This window comes from Heloderma suspectum, chromosome 6, assembly GCF_057233095.1.
Source record: "Heloderma suspectum isolate Gila_16-S chromosome 6, 16-S_ref, whole genome shotgun sequence".
NCBI lineage: Eukaryota > Metazoa > Chordata > Lepidosauria > Squamata > Helodermatidae > Heloderma > Heloderma suspectum.
The window spans coordinates 57,828,765-57,837,839 of NC_139463.1; positions in this window are offsets into that span (position 1 = coordinate 57,828,765).

Sequence of the window (9,075 nt, forward strand, 5' to 3'; positions counted from 1 at the left end):
ATGGTTTGCACTCACAAGAGTGAGTGCTACATCTCTAGCCATCACTCCGAAATGGTGGCCGGAGCAATGTTGTTCCTTCTCCCAAGACGCTCCTCAGCCCTTGGGCACTGAGTCCAAAAGCAACTGTTGCAAAGATACGAAGCTGCAAAAATGTGTGGAAGTGTGATTAAATAAATGAAAATGCCCCTCTGTGCCTCTGTAACTGTGCAGCTGTGAAGGCATAGGGGAGTAAAGGGACATCACAGAGTGACACAGGCACTATGTACACCAGAATACACCCACCGTAAGATGCGAAGTCAGTTCGGGGAAGGAATAGATGGCCCACAACAGTGGGGAAACCCGCAGCAACCCCCCAAAATCACAGTAAAATGACTCCTTGGAACTCCGCTTTTTCCGGGCGAAAACCACAGATGGCTGCGAAGTTGCCATTGTATCATCTATCACGACGGACCTCAACTCGCACCCACTCTGGAGTAAAAGCCTGGTGTAGATGGATCCCCAGAAAAGAGCCGTTTGAGATCGATGGGGCTGACTCTCAGGTACATGGTTATAGGATAGTAGCCTTAATTGTGACACTTACTCCATTCAACATTTTATACTATTTTTACTGAGCATTTTTCTCCCTCATTCTGTGAATGCCAGTGATTTCATTTTATTTTTTTCCCTTTTATCTTTTTAAGTTTACAAATACCCTATTGTGCTCTTTCATCTATGTTTTTCAGCACCAGAGGTTTCCCTTTTCATTATTCTGGCTTAGTAACAGATTCTTATCTGATATGTCCAATTACACTCCTGTGCTCATTTCAGATCCTAAGGTTTGTGTATGTTCTCAGTATCTCCAATACATTCTCTGAATCCATGACCTTATAGAAGCCTTCCTTCCAACACTTGCAAGGAAAACTATGGTCTGTGGGCTTCTTGCCTCCCTCATAGGAGCATAAATTCACTGGCTGTGCTGGTGAAGGCCAGTTTTTGTCAGATCTTCCCACTCCATTTATTATCTGCATGGGGATAATAATGCTAAGAAGAGGAGGACAATAGCCCCCTGCCACTGTCACTCCCCATAACTGGTATGCAGAAGAGTGCTGCTTCTGACCTCGGATGTCGTGTGTAGCCATTGTTAGCAGGCTAGTGTAAGTTCTGCAACATGTAAATGTGCCACAATTCGTCCGCCACATGAAGGTGCCTCCTCATACAGGGAATGGTATATTTAAATCTCCATTATTTTTTGGAGGCCTTTCTACATTTAAGAACATAGGAATTGCAGAGCTGGATCGTATCAAGGCCCATCTAGTCCAGCCTACTGTTCACACAGCTTCCCACGAGTAACCCACAAGCAGGACACGAGTGCAACAGAACCCCCACCCCCCGCCCCAAGTTCCCCAGCAACTGGTGTACATAGGCATACTGCCTCTGATACTGGAGGTAGCATGTAGCCAGCAGGATTGCTACCCTTCTAAAGGTGCTGGCTCTACTTCCATGGAATGTGTGTGAAATCCTATTTCTTTTTAAGAATCCAAAAAACTCTAGTGTTATTTCTTTCAAAGGAAAATGATTCCGTAACCCTGCCCTGAAACTCTCAGCTATGAACATCCCAACACTAAGGGCCTTTCACTTCTGCAACACAGCTCAAGGTATGGGCCTAGATTGCAGCAGTATCTCCGATACCTTCCATCTTTTCCTTCCATCTTTGTAAAATACCATATTGTGCTCTTCCATCTATGTTTTTCAGCCCCAGACGTTTTCATATTCATTATTCTGGCTTAGTAGTAGCAGATCCTTATCTGACGTCTGATATGTCCTTTGTTTCGGCATTAAACTCTACTGCACTCATTCCATATCCTAAGCTTTATGTACGTACTCAGTATCTCCATTTCATTCTCGGAATCCATGATCTTATGGAAGCCCTCCTTCCTGCAAGGAAAACTATGAGCTGTGGGCTTCATGCCTCACTCAGCATAAATCCACTGGCTGTGCTTGTGAAGGACAGTTTTTGTCAGGTCTTCCCACTCCATGTATTCTCTCCATGGGGACAATAATGCTAAGAAGATGAAGGCAATAGCCCCTTTCCCCAATAACTTGTATGCAGACCGGTACTGCCTCTGAACCTGGAAGTATATAGCCATTACCAGCACCAGCAGGCTACTGGGAGAGGGTGTAGGATCTGCAACATTTAAATGCATCCCAATTCATTAGCTACAGAAAGGGGCTTCTTGGCACAGGGAATGGTAACTTTAAATCCCCATCTATCTTCAGAAATGCTGCGGCGGATCAGAGCAAGGGTCCATCTAGTCCAGGATTCTGGTCATACAGTGGCCAAACGGCTATCCACGGGAAACCCACAAGCAGGAAATGAGTGCAACAGCACCCTCCTGACCATGTTCCCCAGCAACTGATTTACATAGACATACTGCCTCTGATACAGGGGGTAGCATATAGCTATCAGGACCAGCAGCCATTTGATAGCCTTATCCTACATGAATAATCCCTTTTTGAAGACGTCCAAATTGATGGCCATCCCTGCATCTTCTGGTACTGAATTCCATGGTTTAAATATCCGCTGTGTGAACAGGTACTTCCTTTTATCTGTCATGAAGCTCTCAGCTCTTATGGGATGACCCTGGGTTCTACTATTATGAGAGAAGGAGAGAAATGTCTCCCTATCACTTCCTCCAGACCATGCATCATGTTGTACACCTCTGTCATATGTCCTGTCAATTACCTTCTCTTTAAGTTATACAGTCCCAGATGCTGTAACCTTTCCTCACAGGGGAGCAGCTCCAGCCCCTTGATCATTGTCGTTGGTCCTTTCTGCACATTTTCCAACTCTACAATGTTCATTTTTAGGTGTGCTCACTATCACTGCACACAGTATTCAAGATGCGGACACACCGCAGATTGATATAAGGGGAATATGATACGGACAGCTTTATTTTTAATTCCTTTCCTAATTATTCCTAACATGGAATGTGCCTTACATACTGCAGCCACACACTGGGTCGACATTTTCAACAAGCTGTCCACCACAACCCCAAGAGCTCTTTCTTGGTCCCCAACTGTCATCAGCTTATTTGAGGAGTTTGGATTTTTTGCCCCTGTATGCATCACTTTACGCTTGCTTACACTGAATCACATTTGCCACTTTGATGCTCATTCTCCCACTTTGGAGAGGTCGTTTTGGAACTGTTTGCAGCCCTTTTTTCTTTTAAACGCCCTAAATAATTTGATATTGGCAGTAAACTTGGCCACCTCAGTGTTCACCCCTAATTCCAGATCATTGAACAAGCTGAAAAGAATTGGTCTCAATACATAACCCTGTGAGACCACACCATTTGCATCCCTCTATTGCAAGAAGTTACCAGTTATTCCTAATCTCTGCTTTCTGTTCTTTAACCTGTTACTGATTCAGAAGAAGACCTTTTCTCTTTTAGAACTCTTTGACAGTGTTAATAAAAATGTGGACATGGGTGAACCAGTAGACATTGTTTATTTCCAAAAGGCTTTTGACAAAATCCCTCACCAAAGACTCCTGGGCAAACTGCTCAGTCACGCCCATCCACATCTTTATTGACACTATCAAAGAACTATAAAAGTATAGTGAACAGTACCGACCTTTGGAAAAGCCTTGTTGATTCTTTTTCAGCAGGGCAGCATGTCCTTCTATATGCTTACTTATTTTGTCTTTTATAATGCTTTCACCCAATTTATCCAGAACAGATACTAAGATAACTGGCCTGTAATTTCCCCGACCCTCCCTGTATCCCTTTTTTAAAATTGCCATTGCATTGGTCATTCTCCAGTCCTCTGGTATGGATGTTGATCTTAGGGATATGTTCGACCTTTCTTTTTGAAGATCAGCAATTTCATGTTTGAATTCTTTAAAAATTCTAGGATGGATATTAGCTGGACCCAGCTATTTTTTAGCTGTCAGTTTCTCAATAAGGTTGAGAACTTCATCTTTTGACACCACCGTTTGCCTCAGTTCCTCACATTCCCTTCCTGAAAACATCAGTTCAGGCACAGTTATCTCTCCTACATCTTCTGCAGTGAAGACAGATGAAAATAATTCATTTAGCTTCTCTGCATTCTCCTTATCTTTTTGAACTCCTTTAATTCTATTATCATGCAACGGGCCAACTGCCTCCCGAGCTGGTTTCCTGCTACTGATATATTTAAAGAATTCTTCATTGTTAGCCTTGATGTTGTTCACAATATGCTCTTCAAAATGCTTTTCTGCAGCTCTTGTTGTCTCCTTGCATCTTCTTTGCACAAGTTTGTGCTCCCTTTTGTTCTCATTTGGGCAAGACTTCCATCTTCTGAAGGAAGCCTTCTTTTCTTTACAAGCCTATTTGATGCTGCTTCATCACCATACTGTTGACCTCTTGGACTTGGTGTTACGTTTCCTAGCCTGTGGTATACATTTTAGCTGGGCTTCTATTATTGTGGTTTTGAGGAACGTCCAAGCAATTTAGAGGGTTTTAATCCTCTTGACTCCCCTTTTCAACTTCTTTTTTTTACCAGTTCCCTCATTTTGGAGACGTTTCCTCTTTTGAAGCCAAATGTGACTGTGTTGGACTTCCTTAGCAAGTTTCCACTTAAATATATATTCAGTCTAGCCTCCATCCCTCTTTCTGTGGTGTATATGTGTGCGTGTGCGTGCACTACTTTGATCTACTTTCAAACCAATGTGGTTGGAGCTCCAGCCTTTTTCATGTGTCCTTCTTTAGCTGACTTGTAGACAGGATTGTGGCTGGGACCCCTTTTGTACCCCCTGCTTCTCTCCTGATGGTCTTTTTCAAGTAGTTGTCCAATTCTACCTGGAGAGGCAATCGACATTCACAGTGAACAGGTGATGCAGTCACGAAGAAACAGGAGGCAAAGTGCACAAAGCACTGGAAAAGTAAAGCAAATTACTTTATCTGTGTATGCAGGATAGACCCCTTCTCCCCCTCCTTCTAGCTACGGTGATTGTCCACCAGGAACTGGCCTGATCAGTTACTGTAGGATAAATCCGTCTCTCACCCCTTCTCTCTGCTCTCCGCGTTCACCCACAGCACTTGCTTTTTCTTTTTTCCTTCTCAAGAGTGTTAGCAAGTCCTACTTATCGAATCCCTTCCTTCCTACCCCACAGATCCTTCCTCCTGCCAGCTGAACAGTCAGTGCATGTCCACAGACTAGCTTAAGGCCTGGCGCCAGTCTCCATGAGGATGTAGCTAACCTCCCCACAATCCAAGTTTTCATTAACAGCTTGAAGGGTTTGTTTTGCCTAGTGTCTAAATGGCAATTGTGCTACCACTGGATTTCCCCCAAAGTAATGTGTCTGTTTTAATACTTACTTGTGCTTGGTAAATAGTTATGCCATCATTTTCAGGACTCTGTGTGCATTTGGATTGATATGAGTACCCCCCAAACGTTGACCAACAGTAGGCTATTGCCAGTGTTGAGAAGTTCCTTTTCATGAATGCCTGTCTTTTAGAACATGCACAATTTGTATGGGCAGCGCTTAGTTTGGAGGAGGGGAAGCGACCAAATTAGACACACAGACTTAACTGGGACAATACATTGGCTACAAGTTTATTGGTTTTAGCTTCAAGAGGCTTGGCAGCAGCATGAGGCATGGATGCTTGTCATCAGCTAAGCTCCCTGCACTCCGATTCCCCTTTCGTAGTGGAGGGCAGAGCAGGGCCAGGGGCTCTCTCCAGCGCAGACCACTAAGGTGAAACCCTTTTCACCACCCCAGACCTCGCCTGCTTTCAGCCTCTATGCTGCTCTCGGTACCAGGTCCCCGAGATCCCTTACTGAAAACCTCGCCATGGGGAGCGGGGAGTCCACTCCTAAGTCCCCTCCCCCTCACCAAGGGATCCAGCCCAACGCTCTTTTGCCGGCTTCTCCTTTGTCAGCAGGCAGAGAGGTACACTCCTCATCTCACTGGTCTTAGAGCTTTCTTGTGAGCTCAGTATTCCCTTTCTCCTATGGATTTACTCTGGAGAAAGTCAAAGACTCCAATGCTGTAGCAACGCCAGAGGCCTGGTTTTAGGGGCCAAAGGAGTGAGAACAAAGGAGAGAGTTTTCATTCTGCCCTTTGACCTCAGAGTGACAATGGATTCAACAGGCCTCTCCCTAGACATCTGCTGGCATCGCAGATCAGCACCTGCTCCACGCCAAGCTTTCCTCCCTTCACTGCTGGCCTTCGCACCCGCACAAGTCACAGCTTTCCGGTAAGCAGGGAACTCAGCCTGTACGTGTATCTAGATGGAGCACATCTGCTAAGAGCATCATGAGTAGTGTCTGTTGCTATCCTTATCCTCCATAAATTACTTAGATCCCATTTTAATACCTTATAAGTAAGATTGTAAGATTGGGTCAGGCTGTCACGTTGGATGTAACCACCTGGAATTGTTTGTAATCTAGAGGCTCCTCGGCCCTTTGCCCAAGGCCAGACGCCGCCCCAGCTACCTAGGAAGTGCCAACAGCTGGAGGTGGTGGGGAGTTCCAGCCTCTCGGAGGCCAGGGTGGTCCACCCAGGGACTGAGCCAGGGAATGGCTGAGGCAAAATCTGCCCTGGGTTGCCAGGGCTGGGCTTTAAAAGTGGGCTGAGGCTGAGGCATGGGGTCTCCCTTCATCCTGCTGGTCCTGGACCTGCAGGCGGCTGGTTGCTATCCAGGGAGATCCATACTTAGGTATGTAAGGATAGGCCAGGTAGATTTATTATTTTGCTTGGGTGTGCCTTCATGAAGCTCTCTGTTTATAGTTAAGTGAGTTAGCGTTGTACCCTCTGTGTAACCTGCTACTTCCATTCTTCCCTTTCCCTCTACCCTTTTATTTTGATCTTAATAAACCTTTATTTAATCTTTAGTTGGTGTGATCTCTCTGCATAACCTCAGTGCTAATTTCAGTGCCTCTTGGCTTACGAGGGTGGCTACTGGGTATTTTGGGGGACTGAAAGGCCAGGTTTGGCCAGTCCTGTCTTTGGGAAGGGGACCCCGGGATCGGGTCCTGGGCGGCCCTCCCTCGCAGGGAGGTTGGGGCTGGTCCCGGTGGCAGGATCCTTTTCCCATGACATATGGTATTAAAGCTGCCTGTCAACCATCTCCTTTCTTAGGCAGATTGTTGGTTAATACCTTAGGATGGCTGGCTGATGTTCCCTCTATTGGAGTTTTTGTTAGGATATAATTGTAGGTGTCTCTGTGTTTGTTTTATTGAGAAATCCTTAGTGACGCCCCTGTAGCCAACATAACGGAGCCAGACTGTGAAAAATGTCATGTAGGAGCAGAGAACTGTGGGGTGGCTGAAGGGTGCCATGTCTCTCCCTCATTCTTGATATGTGGCGGCAGAATGTCAACCTTCAAGAAATCCATCTTTGCCTCCAATTATGTCTCAACCAACTGTGTATTTGTAAATAAAGCATAGATGATAGATTGATGGATAGATAGAGATGATAGAGATGTAATGCCTTAAGACTCCAGTGCTCTCTGATCCATAGGAAATTAAGAACAGGTAGTGCTACCTAGAAATTCACCACATGTCATTGGATATTTCCTTAACAGCGGGAAAAGTGTAATAATGCCCCTTTTCTTAAATGTTGAAAGGACTTAACGTCTACCATTTCCATATGGCTTTGGCAATGTGCTTTTTGATATGAAGAGATGCAGAGTGGCGACAATAGTCCCGCCTTTGGCAAAAACTCCTGTAGCAATGTCAGAACTGATTTAAGCTAATTCCATCCTAGAGATTGATTTTGCCCAGATTGACTGCATGAAAAGCATCCTCAGAGAAATTCCTTGCCAGGTTTGCTGAAGATAGCTTGTTGCCCTCTATATGTTTTGGTCTACAGCTCCCATCAACCCTCACCATTGGCCATGCTTCATGGGAGTTAAAGGTAAAACGTCTGGAGGGACAGACATTTCCCATCTGTGCTCTATGAGGAACTTACCAACAGAGCAGAGGCTTACTTCTTAAAAGTCCTGCAGCCATCAACCTCTTTCCTTTTCCATTTGTATAAACCCCTAAAAATGTGTTCCTTTGTTTTATAACAGCGCCTAACTCTGTTAAGTAACAATTGTCAACCTTCTTGCATTGAATAGATACTGGGTGAGTGGAGGAAACTGGTAGGCATTTTCTTCCAGAAAAAAAGCTGATACTGAGATACCGATGGAATTTATTTTCAACAATAAAACATCCCTGATGTAAATGCAGGGGAAGATTTGTTGACTCTTCTGAATCCTGAAAATGTGGTGAAAAGTAAGGTGTAAGGATTAGCAGTAAACCAAACCTATCAGTATAATAACTTGATTCTATTTATATTCAGCCTGTCATTGTTATAACCAAATTGCATGTGTTAAAACTTGAGAATGTGATGCATACCTTCATATTCAAGCTATATATCCAAATGAATAAAAAGTTATATTAGCTTAGGGCATTGTTACAACCCAATAAGCATACTTATAATCTTATTGTACATTGATTTTTGTACCTTAACCAAAATGATCAGCCATGACAGCCAGGTCACTGTCATCGCTTTCAAAAATTATGTCGGCCAATCCCCGATAACCCAATATTCTTTGTCCCAGTGTTATTAGAACTAGAGATGGGTGAATGAGCAGTGTTCAAGATCAGTAGGATTCTCCAAAAATCATCTCGCCACCCATCCTGTGCCCAGTCTCTGTTTGCATTTGCAGTTGCTACTTGCTCTGTGGGAATGGTAAACTTGCGCAAACCGATCAGTGATTGAACATGAAATTTGCACAGATTTCCCCAACTTCCCTCCATAGACTGAAGTAGGGCTTTCAATCTGCAATGGGATATTGGCGCTAATCAGGAAATTTGTGCAAAATTGAACTGGGAAAGCTGTGCAAATTGAATGTGAGAATAAGTCTGGCAATTTGTGAACATTTTCAGCAGACATGTGCTCATGATTGCGTCTGAGTCTTCAAACAGTGCATCCTTGCATGTTTTGCGAGCAAAACACCCAGATTACTTTTCCAGGTTACCCAGGGGCCAAAATAAATGCCAGCATTAAGGCAGCTTTTTCAAAGATGATGAATTTATTTCACAGATTCTTTACAGCACAGGGGG